The sequence below is a fragment of the Loxodonta africana genome, chromosome 1, assembly GCF_030014295.1.
Source record: "Loxodonta africana isolate mLoxAfr1 chromosome 1, mLoxAfr1.hap2, whole genome shotgun sequence".
Lineage (NCBI taxonomy): Eukaryota > Metazoa > Chordata > Mammalia > Proboscidea > Elephantidae > Loxodonta > Loxodonta africana.
This window is the reverse complement of record NC_087342.1, coordinates 74,092,577-74,112,710: the sequence shown is the minus strand read 5'-3', so window position 1 is coordinate 74,112,710 and position 20,134 is coordinate 74,092,577. Positions and strand designations below refer to the sequence as shown.

General features: G+C 39.7%; 3 non-coding genes across 3 annotated transcripts; 2 read left to right on the top strand and 1 right to left on the bottom strand.

The window, feature by feature from the left end:
• The first annotated feature begins 3,898 nt into the window (after positions 1-3,898).
• Positions 3,899-3,972, top strand: TRNAI-AAU (transfer RNA isoleucine (anticodon AAU)). The gene has a single exon. It is a non-coding gene; the product is annotated as a tRNA-Ile (tRNA).
• A 9,494-nt stretch (positions 3,973-13,466) lies between these two features.
• On the top strand, positions 13,467-13,539 carry TRNAV-UAC (transfer RNA valine (anticodon UAC)). Its single transcript has one exon. It is a non-coding gene; the product is annotated as a tRNA-Val (tRNA).
• Positions 13,540-14,973: 1,434 nt separating this feature from the next.
• On the bottom strand, positions 14,974-15,046 carry TRNAV-AAC (transfer RNA valine (anticodon AAC)). The gene has a single exon. It is a non-coding gene; the product is annotated as a tRNA-Val (tRNA).
• Between the last annotated feature and the right edge of the window lie 5,088 nt (positions 15,047-20,134).

Below are 20,134 nucleotides of genomic sequence, written 5' to 3'. Positions count from 1 at the left end.
AGAGGAAACTTGTAGAAAATAAAAAGGAGGTTAAGTAGCTGAGATGAGAAAAAGAAAAGCATGGGAAAAGAATTTAGATGGATACTCAAAGTTATAGAAAGTTAAAAGAAGTTCAGATAGAAAGTTAGAATGCCACATAAAAAGGGTATATTTGTGTGTATTGAGGGTTTGTGTATGTACATTGAAGGATTATGAAATGAGAAATAGGTAACAAAGACAAAAAAATTGAAACATTTGTTAAAGAATGAATTTGATTGATGTAGCCGAAGTTCTTATATTGCTACAGCTGAAGGTCTGATGAGTTAATTCATGAGAATTTTTAAAAACCTTAAAATCAAAAAACAAAAGAGAGAATTGAACTTCTTCTGTTAAAATAACAAACTTTTCCTTGTTTACTGGGTTGAGGAGTTGTTTTATTCTTGTGCAATCTGCCTTCAAAGTAAGCGTTTTAACACAATAATTTCCCAGACGTGATAAACACCTCACAATTTTGAAATCTCATAGAAAACCACAAAAGATTTGTTTCTATTTCATAAAGACAAAATACTACAAAAGTTTATTTAATATGTTATGAGTTACATGAAACATAATGTCAAATTGAGATTACCAACTTTTCTTTGAGTTAAAATTTGTATGTCATGATTTTATTATCTCAACTGCTGACTTAGATACAGTTACGGCTTCATTTAAATCTAATATCAACATTGATAGTTTTGCCTTTCAAGGCTTGATTGCTTTGTTCTTTGAAAAAAATTTAGATGCTGTGTGTTTTCAGTCATGTTGAATCAAGAAGTCTTTCTGAATTTATGTTTTGAGTCATGAATTTTGATATGTAATTTTGGGGCAACATATGTTCCAACACAAGCTGCAAAAACCATTTAGTTGCATTGATTTTTCAAATATCACACACACGCACACAGGTATACACACCCACAACCCAAAGTCACCAGGGCTCCCTATTACACACAGGAATCCATAAATATGCTTATAAGACTTATCCTGCTGTACAAAAGCCAAAAGAGACAAAAGTTTGACCCAACCAGACTTTCTGGATGCACTGCCTCATACCTAAGCCTTCTACCTTAGTGAATATTCCCCAAAGAACTTTTCTTCCTTTTTTCAGCATCACACCAACCCCCACTGGAGGGCAGCAAACACTTTCATTGGGAAAGCCGCCTTCCAAGAATCCTGAGATCCCAAAAATGTTTGTGGACACTTTCTTTCCACGGCTTCATGAATGTGTTTTAACCGGGAAATTCACATTTTTAACCCATGATTTTTTTTTATTACTATTCAGAAGTTAAAAAACTTAATAATCTTGATAAAAAAAAATTTTTTTTAATCTTGATATGTCCTATTTAATATTACGTTCCAAGATTATCATGTTATATCTAAAGCTCTTTGACATTAATGTTAATCATTATGTTTAAAAATATTGTCAAATACAAATTTTTAAGTTTATTTAGCCTTACATTAGCTATATAAGGAAATCCTGGTGGCGTAGTGGTTAAGTGCTACGGCTGCTAACCAAAGGGTCAGCGGTTCGAATACGCCAACGCTCCATGGAAACTATGCGGCAGTTCTACTCTGTCCTGTAGGGTCGCTATGAGTCAGAAACGACTCGGGCACGGGGTTTGGTTTTTGGTTTTTTTAGTTATATAAATAATTCCCCTAAAGTCTTTCACTTTTAAGAATTATTAACACCATCATGTTAATTAAACCAGATGAACAAGACTTTTGGAAAGAAAAAAAATGACGGAGACAGCTAATGACACTTGACACCGAGGCCATAGCGCTCCATTTCAAAGCGGAGCCGTTTTCTTCTAAGCATTTGAAATCCTCACTTGACAGAAAACCTGGACATGCCACGCTCTGAATCTGAACGGAGCCAGGTCCACCCGTTCCACACAGACCGGGATCTATGGGGCGGGCACCATCTGCTCCTGAGACCCGCCTCCACCCGCTGGGAAACCACAGAAGCAGAGAGGAACCGGGCAGGAGAGGCGCTTGCAATCGCTGGGGGCGGGTGGAAGACCAGAGTTTCAGCGAATCTAGGGACAAGATGTACTGCTTTCCAGCCCAGGACCACACAGAGGGCAGGAGAGTTCCTGCGTTGGTCACAATATATACGCTCTTAAATGCTGCGTTAGCAGGGAGAATCTCCCGTATAAAATTAGTTCATTTCTAAGTTCAACAGATGTTTTCCCACCCTGTTTCACAGCAAGGTCTTTCCTATATTGGGCAAACGCAATCACCGCAATTACGATGAAACTAGCCTTCAGTCGCAAGTTCCCTGTACAGAATAGAGTTTTTCTAGATGCCCCAGGCTGGATAATCTCAAAGCTGTCTTTTCCTCCAAGAAATTCTCACAGTGAAGGTACACTTCTTTCACTCATACTTTTTGCATATTAAAATAAGCAACCAAACTCATAACAATCAAAGTTTTCTCTCGTGGACCCGATTCCTTTACAAACACAGGCAGGCTGCCGAGAGGGAAGGGATTATTTAATTTTAAGAAACTCCTCAATATTGTCCCATGTGTATACCTCTCTAGTGAAAGAAAATTATCCTTTAAGAACCAGGGACCCAGGCCCTCAGGACCGAAGTCTGGAGGCCCGTGGGTCTGCACTAGGGGCCCGGTAGCAGCAGGGATGTGGCCCTGTAATGTCAAGCTGAAGCCTAGATACATGCGGTGGGGGTGATTTGCAAGACTGGACTCTATATTGTCCATCCCTAGGACATCATACATCTTTATACTTGGCTTCACACATGCCTAATTTTATGAAATTTGTAGTTTCTTGTTACATTTATTTGATTTACTGGAGGAGAACGAAAATTCTGATGTATTTTTCTTTTCTCTCTTCTTCCCTCCGTTTTCACTATCTTCCCTTAACATTGCATTTTTGCTTAGCTAGAAGGGAGCTGCCTTTTTCCAGGTTTTGCCTTAAGCATCACTTGGTATAGCCGACCCACACACTCTGTACTTAGTTTAGAGATGGCAGTTGCCCCCACATCAGTAGGGAGAAGATGGTGGCGTCTGCGCTTCTCCATTCCACAGTCCATTTTTTCTGGAGATGGCTGGGTCAGAGAGAGTAGCTTGAAACCTCCGAAAGAATCAGAACGTCGTGACCTCCCCTGTTTGAATACTGCAGGTAATGATTAAAAGAATATATTGGCCAGTTAGCAAAATCTAGAGCCTTTGTTTATTTTTCTAAAACCTGATCCTCCGCAATGATGATATTCTGTACGCTTTTTCCCATTCGTGAACTGAAATTATTAAGCAACCCACTATGCTGTGCGGGCACCCGGGACCCTAGGGGAGTAAAGAAGGAGACAACACAGTCCTGGGCCTTGGAAAGAGGGGCGTGAGCGGTTAATGACAATAAAATCTCAAAATGGACCCACAGAGATCCACGCCGCAGGGCGTTTTCACCGAACACAGTGAAGGGGCATCTGCCCAGGATTTAGGAACAGGCAGGAGAGATTCACCAGGGACTTCCTTTCTATTTGGAGGGAAGTTCTTATGACTTGATCGGGGAACAAATCGACCAAATCCTTCCCGGCGGGGGGGAGTCTGAACCCTTCTCAAAGGCTTCCCGGAGTAGGATGAAGGAGCCCTCTCTAGTGAATGTTTCTCTTGGGATGAAATCAAAGGGCTCCAGTAAGTCTTATTTTCCACAGGAGGAGAGAATTCATCTCTGTCGGAGGTAGAGATTTTGTGTTTCTTTTTCTTTTTGCAGGAGTGAGGAAAGGGGAAATAGAAAACATAAAGAGAAGCTTGAAAAAGTAGTGTCATTTAACCATGGTTAAGATTATGTAAAAGCCAGTGTCTTTTGGATGAATGAAGAGTGAGCAATAGTTCTACTTTTGGAACATCAAAGAGCTTTGCCTTGCAGGTGGCCGGTTAGCTCAGTTGGTTAGAGCGTGGTGCTAATAACGCCAAGGTCGCGGGTTCGATCCCCGTACAGGCCACGAGGAAAAGTTGCTTTTTCATTAAAAAATAAAAGATTTTGCTGTGCTCACTTTACACTTGAAAATAGCCTCTGTGACATCAAATCTGTATCAAATGTCTTAATTTCCTTAATCTTTAATAGTAGTGACACCTAGAACTTCTTTGTTCGCCCTCTTTTGGGGGAGGGGGTGAGGGGAAGAAAAAAGGTTTTTTTTTTGGAACAACTGACGTAAAGCTTTAAGATAGAAATTTTAGTGAAGAAAACCAGCTAAGAGTGGGCATGGTCTTGGGGATGGGGTGTGCTTCTGACGGCCGCTGTCCATTTGAGCATCTCATTCTCCTTATCCCTTCCTCAGGGTCCAGCTCGCTGTGTCTCCGTGTGGCCGTCAGGCGCTTTACCTGATTATCTCCTCTCCCTGAGTGTCCATTCATCCCTTACACTGTGCTTTCCTACTCTTGAAATTGGTATTTCTAGTTATTAAAATAAGGACAGTCAAATATACTGCTTTTTTTTTTTTTTTAACTACAGGTTGGCTTCCAGTATAATTCTGTCCGTGAAGACAGATTTTTTTTTTTTTTCTGGATTCCCAGGACCTAGAACTGTGCCAAAGTCAGAGTGAATGTGTGAAACCTTTGGATTTTCTCCTTACTATTCTCTTATTCCCATGAACATTCACATATGCTCTTTGTCTCTATCTTAAACGGGCTTCTCTTTACCCAACATATCCCTCTAGCTACTACCCTGTTCCTTAGATGGCTTCATAACAAAGTCTCCTCTAAAGAGTTATCCAGATTTCCTATCTCCAGTTTTCTCTCCTGTTGTTTTGATATCCACTATATTCTGTTTTTTTGACACCACCTGTTCATGGAAACTTCTTGTCAAGATCATCAATGATTTTTTCTCACTTTTTCAAGACCTTCTCTTCCTTGGCTTTTGTTTATGGATTTAGTTGTGTCCCCCCAAAATTTGTGTTGAAATCCAAACCCCCATACCTGGAGATTTGATCCCCTTTAGGAATCAGTTTTCTTTGTTATGTTAATGAGGCCATTATCAGTGTAGGGTATGTCTTAAATGTAATCACCTCTGAGATACAAAAAGAACAGATTAGGCACTGACACAAGGGAGGACAAACCGAGGATGACAGAAGCACATTAAGGATCAATAAGGACCCCGGGAACTCTAAGGCTCTGGAAACTGAGGCAAGGATCTTCCTCCAGGGCCAATAGAGAGAGAGAATTCCCTGAGAACCGTGCCCTGAATTTGGACTTCCACTTCCTGTGAGAAAATCAATTTCTGTTCCTTAAAGAAAACAATTGTGGTATTTCTTTTACAGTAGCACTAAGGAATTAAGACAACTTCTCAGTGTCAATACACACACTTACTGTCTTAAAGCTTTTTTTTTTTTTTTTTTTTAAACTTGGCTTTCAAGACACTGCTGTCCTGACTCTCTTTCTACCTCACTGGCTCATCCTTCTGAATAGTTTTTGTTTGTTTCCCCTCTCCTCACCTATTCTATAGAAGACTATCTCACAGATTGGTCCTTGAACCCTTTCTCTATATACACTCACTCCCTGGTAATCTCACCCATTCTCATGGTTTAAATCATCTGTATGCCTACATTATCCCTATAGAGCGCAGTAGAGCTGCCTCACAGGGTTTCCAAGGTTATAATCTTTATGGAAACACTGGTGGCTTAGTGGTTAAGCGTTATGACTGCTAACCAAGAGGTCGGCAATTCTAATCCGCCAGGCACTCCTTGGAAATTCTATGGGGGAGTTCTACTCTGCCCTATAGGGTCCCTGTGAGTCGTAACTGACTTGAAGGCAGTGCATTTTTTTTTTTTTTTTCCTATACCACCACAGTAGTCAAAAGAGCCTGGTACTGGTACAACAACAGACATATGGACCAATGGAACAGAATTGAGAATTCAGACATAAATCTATCCACATATGAGCAGCTGATATTTGACAAAGACCCAAAGTCAGTCAAATGGGGGAAAAGACAGTCTTTTCAACAAATGGTGCTGGCATAACTGGATAATCATCTGCAAAAAAATGAAACAAGACCCATACCTCACACCATGCACAAAAATGATCTCAAAATGGATCAAATACCTAAATATAAAATCTAAAACAATAAAGATCATGGAAGAAAAGTTAGGGACAATGCTAGGATCCCTAATACATGGCATAAACAGTACACAAAACATTACTAACAATGCAGAAGAGAAACCAGATAACTGGAAGCTCCTAAAAATCAAACATCTATGCTCATGCAAAGACTTCACCAAAACAGTGAAAAGACTACCTGCAGACTGGGAAAAGATTTTAGATAAGACATTTCCAATCAGTGCTTGATCTCTAAAATCTACATGATACTGCAAGAACTCAACTACAAAAAGACAAATAACCCAATTAAAAAATGGGCAAAAGATATGAACATGTACTTCACTAAAGAAGACATTCAGGCAGCTAACAGATACATGAGGAAATGGTCATGGTCATTAGCCATCAGAGAAATACGAATCAAAACTACAATGAGATTCCATTTCACTCTAACAAGGCTGGCATTAATCCAAAAAACAAAAATAATAAATGTTGGAGAGACTGGAACACTTATACATCTGCTGGTGGGAATGTAAAATGGTACAATCCTTTGGAAATCAACTTGATGCTTCCTTAAAAAACTAGAAATAGAGCTACCATACTATTCAGCAATCCATCTCCTAGGAATATATCCTAGAGAAATAAGAGCCTTTACACAAACAGATACATTGCAGCACTGTTCACAATAGCAATAAGATGGAAGCAACCAAGGTGCCCATCAACAGATGAATGGATAAATAAATTACGGTATATTCACACAATGGAATACTACCAATCAATAAAGAACAGTGATGAATCCATGAAACATTTCATTAACATGGAGGAATCTGAAAGGCATTATCCTGAGTGAAATCAGTCTATTCCAAAAGGACAAATATTGTATAAGACCACCATTATAAGAACTGGAGAAATAGTTTAAACAGAGAAGAAAATATTCTTTGATGGTTACAAGATGGGGGAGGGAGGGAGAAGGAGGGTTTTTCACTAATTAGACAGCAGAGAAGTTTCATTTTAGGTGAAGGGAAAGACAACACACAACACAGGAGAGGTCAGCACAACTGGACTAAACCAAAAGCTAAGAAGTTTTCTGAATGAATGCTACGAAAGCCAGCATAGCAGGGGCGGGGATTTGGGGACCATGATTTCAGGGGACATCTAAGTCAATTGACATAATAAAATCTATTAAGAAAACATTCTGCATCCCACTTTGGAGAGTGCCGTCAGCAGCCGTCTAAGATGCATCAATTGGTCTCAGCCCACCTGGAGCAAGGGAGAATAAAGAGCACCAAAGGCACAAGGTAATTATGAGCCCAAGAGACAGAAAGGGCCACATAAACCAGAGACTACATCAGCCTGAGACCAAAAGAACTAGATGGTGCCCGGCTACAACTGATGACTGCCCTGAGGGAGCAGGAGAGCAGTGGGATAACAGACCCCAAATTCTAAAAAAAAGACCAGTGTTAATGGTCTGACTGAGACTAGAAGAAACCCAGAGGTCATGTTCCTCAGACCTTCCGTTAGCCAAAGACAGGATCCATTCCCAAAGCCAACTCTTCAGACAGGGATTGGACTGGAGTATGGGACAGAAAATGATGCTGGTGAAGAACGAGCTTCTTGGATTAAGTAGACACATGAGACTATGCTGGCATCATCTCCTTTCCGGAGGGGAGACGAGACGGCAGAAGAGGCCAGAAGCTGGCCGAATGGACACTAAAGAGAGAGTGGAGGGAAGGAGTGTGCTGTCTCATTACAGGGAGACCAGTTGGGAGTATATAGCAAGGTGTATATAATTTTTTTATGAGAGACTGACTTGATTTGTAAACTTTCCCTTAAAGCACAATAAAAATTAATTAAAAGGAAGGATGTTTATGTACAAAATTTGCCTCCAGAAAATATGTGATTACTAACTGACATTATGAAAGATTTACATGTGACTCATACATATCTCATGTGTAACACTCAAAACTCATGTGTAAAAATCTTTCTCCCCTTTCCAAAATTGGAGCACTTCCCAATGCTCCCCCAATCTGGGTTGCTGTTAATATTTGACAACAAAATTTTATTATTTCTCTCCTTACAGAATTCTTAATATTTTTATACTTTGACAGGCCCATCAAGCCTTCACTTGATTTGTGTGTGTACTGTTTGATGAGAAACTAGTTTGTTCTGTAAACCTTCATATAAAGCACAATAAAAAGTAAAATAAAATTGCTGAGTAGAGTGACAGATAAAAATTACACGGTTTCCTCACAGGAGCACAGAAAAGGGGCATCACCCCCAGTCCTAATGATCAGGACTTGCTGTGGAAATTGGTGGCTCATCAATACTTCAGTTAATTTAAAGAAATTAAAAAGCTAAGTTGGTTGACGAGAAGTTGAATGGAGGGGGTTTTTGGTCTTGGGTGAATATGATAGAGAATAAATGGAGTATGGAGAGGTTCAGGTGTATGTTTGGATCAGAGCCCTCAGAGAAGAGAAGTGGAATAGCAGGTGCAGGAAACTGGAGGTCAGGGAGGGTTCTCCACAGTACAGAGTTTAGATTTTCATTTGAATGTGATGAGTAGGAAAGAAGTGACTGCTTTAAAGAGGAACATGACGTTGCCCATTTTGATCCAAAGACCTCTTTGGCTTTTGGGTCAATACTGGATTGTCTCAGAGCTCAATCCTTAGACTTCTTCTCCTCTCTATTTATTATAAATTCCTAGCTAAGATCATCATCTTATGTTTTATAAGCTTATAATCTTACCATTTTATAGGAAAAGAAGCCAAATGCACAGTGATCAATTCATCTAATACCGCATTCATCTAAAGCTATTATCTTAATATAATAAATAACTTCCATATTTCAAATTTCTATATAAAAGAAATAGTCATAGCATGATTATATTCTTAAGGATTATATTTTTCTATTTGCATTACCTGTGAGCATTTGAAGAATTGGATTGATGGTAGAATTTCTAATTTCATTTCCATTATTTTTGAATATTAAGGTTCATGTGCATATTAATCTTAAACGGGATATACTGTTGTTTTATGACTCATGTACCCAGTAAAATCAAAAGAAATACACTTCTCACGTAGGCATCACATTTCTTCCTGTCAGGATGTCCTGTTGGTGCTACTTCAAAATGATACAACATTTTCCACTCCAGAACAGTTACAAATCTGGCCCAAACTACCTGCATCTCTTGCCTGAATTACTGCAGTAGCCTAACAACCTTCCTACTGCTGGTTAGCAGCTGCCTGCTAAGCCTGCCTCCAACCTTCTTCTCTGTGTTGTGTGCTGGGTTTTGCCACCCAGATTTCCTCCTTTCAGGACCAAGGCATTCATTTCCCCAGCTGCCAGGAGTGTTGCTCCATCATGGCACAAAGTTGAGGCCCTCTCTAGAAACTGCCCTCAGCTGAAAGGAACTGCCTCATTCAAGCTCATATCCCCTCTCTAAAAGCAGTTCACAGTACTGAATGCTCAATACATGTCTATAAAGGTCTGACTCTCTTGCCTCAACTCTGAAGAGCCATCCCATTTCCAGAGCTCCTCAAGGGATCAACTCAGGCCTATGTTGCTGCCTGCCAACTTTTTCCCTTCTAATCTTGCTTCACTTACTCCCTCACTGCTGTTCTTCACATAGCATTCCCTAAAAACATTCTGGGCACAGATACCTAATCCACATGAATACAGTTTGTGCCAAGAGTGGTCCAAGAAACCATACACTAAATGGGATTTTGAAGCTGGATTACTCTCTATTCCTATGACGGTTAATATAGTGAACCAACGTTATCTTCTACAAATGTCCATATAGCCTTAAAAACCATGGACAATATAAGGCTCAGGAGATGAAAGTCTCTTTAGATGCTTTCACAGAGGTACTCTGTCTATTACATTTTGCCCTAAATTGGAATTAATCAACTTTAACCTTCAAGGTGCAGTCCTTATTGTTCTCCCTACTTAAAATGCATCAATGGATCCTTACTATACTCAGGAAAAAAAAAAAAAAGCCGAAGTCCTTATAATGATCTACGAGGCTTTACATAATCCCCCAATCCCCACTCAATTTCCTCTCTGACCTTTTCTCCTACTGCTCTCCCCCTCACTCACTCTGCTAAAGTTATTATTGACCTTCTTGCTGTACTTTAAATACATTAGACATCCTTCTGCCTCAGGACATTTGCACTGACTATTCCCTTTGCTTTCAACACTCTATTCCAGATATGTGTACAACTAACACATCGTCTTCAAATACCACGTTATTAGCGAATCCACCGTGAACTTTCAGACTTTCACTACTCCTGAATGCCTGTCATTTCTAATTTTTTTCTTCAATATGCTTATGTACTTTTAATAAACTATGTAATTTACATAATCATTTTGTGTACTGCCTTTCTTTAACACTGGAATGTAAGGTCTATGCTGGAAAGATTTTTTTTTTCTTTTTAAAAATATTTTATTTTGTTTTCAGTGAAGGTTTACACAGCAAATTAGGTTCCCGTTTTACAATTTTTGTGCAAATTGTTCCATGACATTGGTTACAATTTTTGCAATGTGCCAGCACTCTCATTATTTCCATTCTGTTTGTTCTGTGTCCGTTTATCTAGCTTCCCTACCATTCTTTGCCTTCTAATGTTTGGGTAATTGTTGACTGTTTGCTCTTGATTGTTGAAGAGAGCACATTCTTCACAGGTGATATTTATTTTTACAAGCCAATCTATTATTTGACTGAAAGGATACATCTGGGGGTGACTTCAGTTCCAAGTTAAAAGTGTATCTTAGGGCAATAGTCTCATGGTTTCCTCTAGTCTCTATCAGTTCAGTAAATCTGTTGTTTGTTAAGAATTTGAGTTTTGTTTTACATTGAGGGAAAAGACTTTTGTCTGTGTTTCTTTACTACTGTAGCATTTGTTAATAGAACGATCCCTGGCACAGAATGTAGTTGTTGTTGTTATGTGCAGTCTTATAGCCACTCCATGTACCACAAAAGGAAACACTGCCCAGCCCTGCTCAATCCTCACATCATTGCTATGTTTGAGCTCTTTGTTGCAGCCAACATGTCAATCCATGTCATTGAGAGTCTTCCTTTTTTTGCTGACTCTCTACCAAGCATGACGACCTTCTCCAGGGACTGGTCCATCCTGATAACATGTCCAAATCATGTACGACAAAGTCTCAACATCTTCCCTTCTGGGGAGCATTCTTAAATTTCTCATCTAACAGATGATGAAAATGAAACCTAGAAAGATTATTGATTTTCCCTTTTCTGTAACAATGTAATAAATTTTGTATTGAAAGAGATGTGACTTGTTTTCATCCTCAGCTTCCTTCTACTGTACCAAGGTTATTGGAGGTGAGCATGTTGGCAGAAGAGGCGAAGGGACAGAGTCCTTGTGACCTAGGAGTTAAAACTGGAGCCATTATTCCCTTTGGTTAATTATAAAGAAAGTGACTTACCTGGAGCTGGACTCACAAGGACACATCAGCTAGGTTCTGAGGTACAAAAACAATAGCTAGGATAACGTAGAAAACATCTTTTAGGGAAACTTTCATATAAACAAATCTTAAACAGAGCACAGAAGACCCACATATTTTCGACTGTTATCTTTGTCTATTCCACTAAAAAAAAAAAAAAAAAAAATTTTTTTTTTTTTGGCATTTAGTGAATAGTAAGATTTGTTGGACCAATGAAGACCCTCCTGTCATTACTGAAATCTGAACCAATGATTATTAAGAAAGGCAATCCAAAATGCAGAATCACATATATTTAGCAGTTTTTAGCCAGTCTGCAAAGGTGAAAGTTTTAATGATTTTACCCATTTGTAATGTTAATACATACTGATGATTTTGTAACATGCCTTGGACTCTGGCAGGCATGGCTCTGACAGCATGCTTGCCTGTGTCCCATGTTTGCCTCTTTAAACATTTGCTGAACAGACTCTTTCTACTTGCTTTTATTATAACTTCGTGATGATTTTACCCTGGGACTTCCCTCACTTCCAGTTTAGTTTCTATTATCAGAAAGAGAGTTTTAACTTTCTTTTGCCTTCACACTGTTTGGAATCAGCTTCCCCACCAGCAGCTATCAAGTGTAACAGCTTCCTCACATCATATCCAGCATTTATGAACATGGAGACTGTACTATGTGGGGACACTAGGCTGAATCAGCACCCCCCTTGCATAGGGAGCTCACAGGGTTCTTTGACCTAAAAGTGCACAGTGTAAATGCCGAAGTTTTAAGGGTGAGGAAATACAGTTTAAACGGATGGTGCTCAGTTCAGTGGTGAAGGAGAAAAGGAGGCCTGATTAGCACAGGAGCTCAATACAAAACTTGGGATGGCCCACCATCCTTCTGAAAGATTTGGGTTTCACAACAATTCAGTATGAACTATTTATTTCTGCATTTCCAGACAAGATAAATAGCCATATATAAACATAATTCCATCCAGATGCTGCTGGTTTTTAAGCCCAACAGCTTAACTACTTGTCCTTCACACTTTTGGAGTAATGACACTATCCCAGACCAAAGACAAATTTAGTTAAATGGACTTTCAAATCAGCGAGGAACTCATTCTGAGAGTAGATTGGACAACACTTGACCCCACGAGAATTGCTCCTGAGGGAAAGATTTAATCTTTAGCCACAGCTCCATGGGCTCCACACTAAAATTCTGTGTCCGCCTTACCTCCCCAAAGCAGCTGAAGGATTTTTTCCTGCAATAAGCAGAAATATTGATGTAGTAGGAGCCCTGGTGGCATGGTGGTTAAGAGGTCAGCTGCTAACTAAAATGTCAACTGCTCCATAGAAACACTAAGGAGTTGCGAATTGGCTTGAGAGCCACAGGTATTGTTATGTTATTGTGTGCCAGTCACTGCCAATACAAAAGTGGCAATACAGATGTGGTTCCTGACATAATGAGACAATGATGTCTTAGTTTCCTAGTGCTGCTGTGACTGAAATACCACAAGTGGGTGGCTTAGAGAACAGAATTTTTTTCTTTTTCATAGTTGAGGAGGCTAGAAGGCAAAATTCAACATGTGTCTCTATGGGGAGGTCCTTCCTCTTCTAGTTCAGATTTTTGTTGTTGTTTTTAGGTGCTGGGGAGTTCGTACCGACTCATAGCAGACCCTGCAACAGAATGAAACACTGCCCAGTCCTGTGCCATCCTCACAATCATAGTTATGCTTGAGGTCATTGTAGCAGCCACTCTGTCAATCCATCTTGTTGAAGGTTTTTCTTTTTTGTTGACCCTCTAATTTACCAAGCATAATGTCCTTCTCCAAGGACTGGTCCCTCCTGATAACATACCCAAAGTATGTGACACAAGTCTCACCATCTTCACCTCTAATGAGAATTCTGGCTGTATTTCTTCCAAGAGAGATTTGTTAGTTCTTCTGGCAGTCCATGGGGGTATGGTTGTTGAGGTTCCATGGTGTAGTGGTTAGCATGTCTGCTTTACACGCAGAAGATCCTGGGTTCAATCCCCAGTGGAGCCAACTCAAGCTTTTAGCAGCCTGCAATCCTTCTGCTTCCTGTGCTTATTTGTAGATCCACCTGCTTCTCTTGTCTTCTGGTAGCATCTGTCTTGCCCCGGGTGAGTGCTCCCTTGTCTCTGTGTCTAATCTGATGTTTTTATCTCAGAAGTTAGTAGGTTTAGGACACACCCTACACTGATATGGCCTCACTGACAGGACAAATAAACCCTATTGCCAAATGGGATTTCATCCACAGGTATATGCGTTAGGATTTACAACACATATTTTTGGAGGACACAATTCAATCTGTAACAATATGTTAAAATTACAATTAACCTTTTAAAAAACTGTCAAACTGTTTTCTAAAGTGGCTGTGTCATTTTACATTCCCACCAGCATTGTATGAGATTACCAATTTCTCCACATCCTAGGCAACACAGGTTATTCTCTATGTTTCCTGGTATAGACATGTAAGTAGGTGTGAAGTGGTATCTCATTGTGGTTTCTTTTGTACATCCATAATGACTGTGAAAAGCACTGGTGGCATAGTGGTTAAGAGCTACAGCTGCTAATCAAGAGGTCTGCAGTTCAAATCCACCAGCCCTGCTTGGAAACTCTATGGGGCAGTTCTACTCCGTCCTATATATCAGTCCTATATACTGGTTATGAGTCCGAATGGACTAGACAACAATGAGTTTGGTTTCTTTTTTTTTATTTTCATTTAATAACTATGATGTTGAATATCTTTTTCTCTGCTCATTAGACATTTGTATGTCTTCTTTGGAGAAATGTTTATTCAAATCTTTTGTCTGTTTTAAATTTGGTTGTTTATCTTATTACTGATTTGTAAAAGTTCTTTACGTATTCTGGATACAAATCCTTCACGAGATACATGATTCACAGATATTTTCTTCCAGCCTATGGTTTGTTTGTCTTTTCGTTTTCCTAATGGTGCCTTTTGAAGTGCAAAAGATTTTAATTTAGTCTAGTTTGTCAGTTTTTTCTTTATGGATAGTGCTTTTGGCATTATAGTTAAGAACTCTGTCTAACCCAAGGTCACAAAGATTTTCTCCAATGTTTTCACCCAAAACTTTTATAATTTAAGCTCTTACATTTAGGTCTGTGATCCATTCTGAGTTAACGTTTGTGTATGGTTTGAGGTAAGGCTCTAAATTTATCTTTTTGTCTGTGGATATCCAACTGTCCCAGCACTATTTTTTGAAAAGGTTATCCTTTCTGTATTGAATTGCCTGGGTATTTTTGTGAAAAGGGTCGCTATGAGTCAGAAACCATTAAAGCAACTGGGCCCGGGCAAGTCAGTTACATGATTCTTTTAATTTAAAGTCTGGTGCTCCAAAAGGAACATGAAGGTTAGGGGCTTGGTTGAAACCAAAGCGTATTCAGATGGAGAGTTCCTGGTGCTGAATTCAGAGTTCACAAAAAGAGCAACTTACATGTTTCCGCCCGGTTTCGAACCGGGGACCTTTCGCGTGTTAGGCGAATGTGATAACCACTACACCACGGAAACTCGCTTACTGAAGTACCATTTTGTTTCAAAATTGATTAAGCTGAAATTTAGTGCTTTTCTTCAGTACATTTTCATGATTGAAGAGCGTTTTTTTTCCCCTTACACTTTCCAGTTCTTAGTATTAACAGTATCAGAACAAGATAAATCATAGCCAAGCGAAGGCTACTCCCAGGGTCCCAGTTCCTTCACAAGCACCAGGTAGGGAAATCTCGGGCAAATTCTAAGAAATTTCTTGAAAAATTCTAGGCTCAATTCTCTGCCGGTTTAAGACGCAATGTTCTTCATCTCCAGAGAACTGAACATGAACCTGTAGGAACTAGGAGCTCAGTAGGCCTTCTGCACTTTGTGCCCCGGCATTAGAGGGAGAGACCGAGGGGCAGAGAGTGTGGGTGTAGCGCTGTGCAGAGTTGTCTGTCAAGTAAGGTCGTGGGTGGTGGGAACTTTGTGGAAGTGGAATCTTTAGCGAGTGAGTCTATGTTATGTCAAATGAACACTTCAGCTCTGTATCAATCATGTTTTCTGCTGTGGAACGTGTAAATTTGGTGTCCGATATCCTTTAATCTGTTTTATAGCAGGAAGATGACCATTGTGTTGTACCTGACTCTTCTTTTTTATTCATTCCATTCAATTGTCTTAAGTCACTGGAAGTAATCTGCTGTCTGCTAGGTTCTAAAATTAAACACTCTGAAGGCTGTGTCTGCGTGAAGGTGCTCAGCAGTGAAAATGTGTTTGTTCCCAGAGTAACTCGTGACAAGACAGCCTTCTCAGCCTCTGAGAAAGGTCACATTCAATCGCCTTCTTGTGGCAGCTAAAACACGACCTGATGAAAACATTGTGAGTAAAGGAGGCGAAAGCATGTTTTTCACTAGCACAATCTCCAGCCTCACTCTCATTTGTTTTGAGATCAGATCAATGGGATAAACAGCGATTCCACTTAAAACATATGTTTGTTAACATTTCTCAACAATTTGCTTTAATAATTACTTTAAAGAAATTATTGAGCAACCCAATCCCATGCTTATTGTAATCCCAGTCTTATAATAAGCATCTTAAATTGAACATATCACAAACTGGAATTCATATCTATTCTCTGAAACTGTTCCAACCATATTGATCCCTGTCTTACTGAACCGTAACTCCATCCTTCCAGCAGTTTAGGACTAAGAAATTGGGTCCTTCGTTGCCTCCATTTTTGCCCTATTCCCCATATCCAATCACTCATGAAATCTTCTTTGCTTATTCTTCAAAATATATATGGAATTTGGCCACTTCTCAACACTTCCATTACCACCAGCCTGGCCCAAGCCATAATATTCTCTGATGTGGAATATTATTAATGTCTAATAAATATGTCTTGAGTTTTCCTCCATTTTGGTTTAGCAAGATACTTTCTACAGAACACTTAAAACACAACGATGGCTCCTTATTGTAGTCTTCAGTTAAAATCCAGCAATGGCTCCCTACTGCACTTAGAAAAAAGAAAGAAAGAAAAAAAGCCAAAACCCTTATAATGACTTAGAAGGCTCTACATAATCTCCGTGCATCCCATTCAATCCTCTCTGACCTTTTCTGCTACTACTATCCCTCTTGCTCACTCTGCTGCAGTTATGACTTACTTGCTCTACTTTAAATACACCACACATTCTTCTGCCTCAGGACATTTGCAATGACAATTCTCTTTGCTTGCAACACTCTTTTCTGATATGTGTATAACTAACTGATCTTCAAAACCAAAAAAACCAAACCCACTGCCATGGAGTTGATTCTGACTCATAGCAACCCTATAGGACAGAGTAGAACTGCCCTGTAGAATTTCCAAGGAGCACCCGGTGGATTTGAACTGCTGACCTTTTGGTTAGCAGCCGTAACACTTTACCAGTACACCACCAGGGTTTCTAATATCTTCAAATATCACATTATTATTGAAGCCATTCTGAACTTCCAGACTTCCACCGTTCCTGAACACATCATCTTCTTCCCTGATTTTTTTCTCCAAAACACTTATCTACTTTTAACAAACTATGTGATTTACTTAATCATTTTGTGTACTGTCTTTATCACTGGAATGTAAGCTCTATGAGGGTGGAGACATATGTGTTTGTTTACTACTGTACCTTTGTGGAAATCCTGGTGGTGTAGTGGTTAAGAGACATAGCTGCTAGCCCAGAAGGTTGGCAGTTCAGACCCACTGGGCCCTCCTTGCAAACTGTATGGGGTAGTTCTACCTTGTCCAATAGAGCTGCTGTCAGTCAGAATCGACTCGACAGCAATAGGTTTTGGTTTATGGATGTGGGGAGATGGAGACTCACTACAGAAAATCATTAAGGCGACTTTGACATGGAGGAATTGAGATTCTCATTATTCCTGTTTTGAAGTCAAAGCTTTCCCCTGAACCAAGCACATGTACTGACAGGCTAGATCTCTCTCTTTTTTCCAATTAGAAGGTAGATTAATAAGTAAGGATGGGAAACAAGTGCATGATGAATTCTCCTCCTCGATCTGAAAAAGTTATTATTATTTTTTTTTTTAAATTTTTATTAAGCTTCAAGTGAACATTTACCATTCCAATCAGTCTGTCACATGTAGGTTTACATACATCTTACTCCCTTCTCCCACTTGCTCTCCCCCTATTGAGTCAGCCCTTACAGTCTCTCGTTTCGTGCCAATTTTACCTTCTTCCCTCTCTCTCTATCTTCCCATCCCCCCTCCAGTCAAGAGTTGCCAACACACTCTCCCGTGTCCACCTGATTTAATTAGCTCACTCTTCATCAGTATCTCTCTCCCCCCCACTGACCAGTCCTTTTCATGCCTGATGATTTGTCTTCGGGGTTGGTTCCTGTCCTGTGCCATCAGAAGTTCTGGGGAGCATTGTCTCTGGGATTCCTCTAGTCGCAATCATACCATTAGGTGTGGTCTTTTAATGAGAATTTGGGGTCTGTATCCCATTGGTCACCTGCTCCCTCAGGAGTTGTCTCTTGTGCTCCCTGACAGGGCAGACATCGATTGTGGCCGGGCACCAACTTGTTCTTCTGGTCTCAGGATATTGTAGGTCTCTGGTTCAAGTGGCCCTTTCTGTCTCTTGGGTTCTTAGTTGTCGTGTGACCTTGGTGTTCTTCCTTTGCCTTTGCTCCCGGTGGGTTGAGACCAATTAATGTATTTTAGATGGCTGCTTGTTGGCATTTAGGACCCCAGGTGCCACAATTCAAAGTGGGATGCAGAGTGTTTTCATAATAGAATTGTTTTGCCCATTGATTTAGAAGTCCTCTCAAACCAAGTTCCCCAGACCCCAGCTCCTGCTTCGCTATCCTTTGAAGCTTTCATTTTATCTCGGAAACCTCTTTACTTTTAATCCTGTCCAATTAGGCTGACCTTCCTTGTTTTGAGTGTTGTCTTTCCCTTCACCCAAAGCAGTTCCCATCTACAGATTGATCAATAAAAAGCCCTCTCCCTCCCTCCCTCCCTCCCTCCCCCCTTTGTAACCACAAAAGTATGTGTTCTTTTCCGTTTTTTCTATTCCTCAAGATCTTATAATAGTGGTCTTATACAATATTTGTCCTTTTGCAACTGACTCATTTCGCTCAGCATAATGCCTTCCAGATTCCTCCATGTTATGAAATGTTTCAGAGATTTGTCACTGTTCTTTATCGATGCGTAGTATTCCATTGTATGAATATACCACAATTTATTTACCCATTCGTCCGTTGATGGACATCTTGGTTGCTTCCAGCTTTTTGCTATTGTAAACAGAGCTGCAATAAACTTGGGTGTGCATATATCTGTTTGTGTGAAGGGTCTTGTATTTTTAGGGTATATTCCGAGGAGTGGGATTTCTGGTTTGTATGGTAGTTCTATTTCTAACTGTTTAAGATAACGCCAGATGGATTTCCACAGTGGTTGTACCATTTTACAATCCCACCAGCAGTGTATGAGAGTTCCAGTCTCTCCGCAGCCTCTCCAACATTTATTATTTTGTGATTTTTGAATTAATGCCAGTCTAGTTGGTGTCAGATGGAATCTCATCGTAGTTTTAATTTGCATTTCTCTAATGACTAATGATCGAGAGCATTTTCTCGTGTATCTGTTGGCTGCCTGAATATCTTCTTTAGTGAAATGTGTGTTCATATCCTTTGCCCACTTCTTGATTGGGTTGTTTGTCTTTTTGTGGTTGAGTTTTGACAGAATCATGTAGATTTTAGAGATCAGGCGCTGGTCTGAGATGTCATAGCTGAATATTCTTTCCCAGTCTGTAGGTGGTCTTTTTACTCTTTTGGTGAAGTCTTTAGATGAGCATAGGTGTTTGATTTTTAGGAGCTCCCAGTTATCGGGTTTCTCTTCATCATTTTTGGTAATGTTTTGTATTCTGTTTATGCCCTGTATTAGGGCTCCTAGGGTAGATCCTATTTTTTCTTCCAAGATTTTTATCGTTTTAGTCTTTATGTTTAGGTCTTTGATCCACTTGGAGTTAGTTTTTGTGCATGGTGTGAGGTATGGGTCCTGTTTCATTCTTTTGCAAATGGATATCCAGGTATGCCAGCACCATTTGTTAAAAAGACTATTATTTCCCCAATTGACTGACACTGGTCCTTTGTCAAATATCAGCTGCTCATACGTGGATGGATTTATATCTGGATTCTCAATTCTGTTCCATTGGTCTATGTGCCTGTTGTTGTACCAGTACCAGGCTGTTTTGACTACTGTAGCTATATAATAGGTTCTGAAATCAGGTAGGGTGAGGCCTCCCACTTTCTTCTTCTTTTTCAGTAATGTTTTGCTTATCCGGGGATTCTTTCCTTTCCATATGAAATTAGTGATTTGTTTCTCTATTCCCTTAAAGTATGACATTGGTATTTGGATTGGAAGTGCGTTGTATGTATAAATGGCTTTTGGTAGAATAGACATTTTTACTATGTTGAGTCTTCCTATCCATGAGCAGGGTATGTTTTTCCATTTAAGCGTGTCCTTTTGAATTTCTTGTAGCAGAGTTTTATAGTTTTCTTTGTATAGGTCTTTTACATCCTTGGTAAGATTTATTCCTAAGTATTTTATCTTCTTGGGGGCTACTGTGAATGGTATTGATTTGGTTATTTC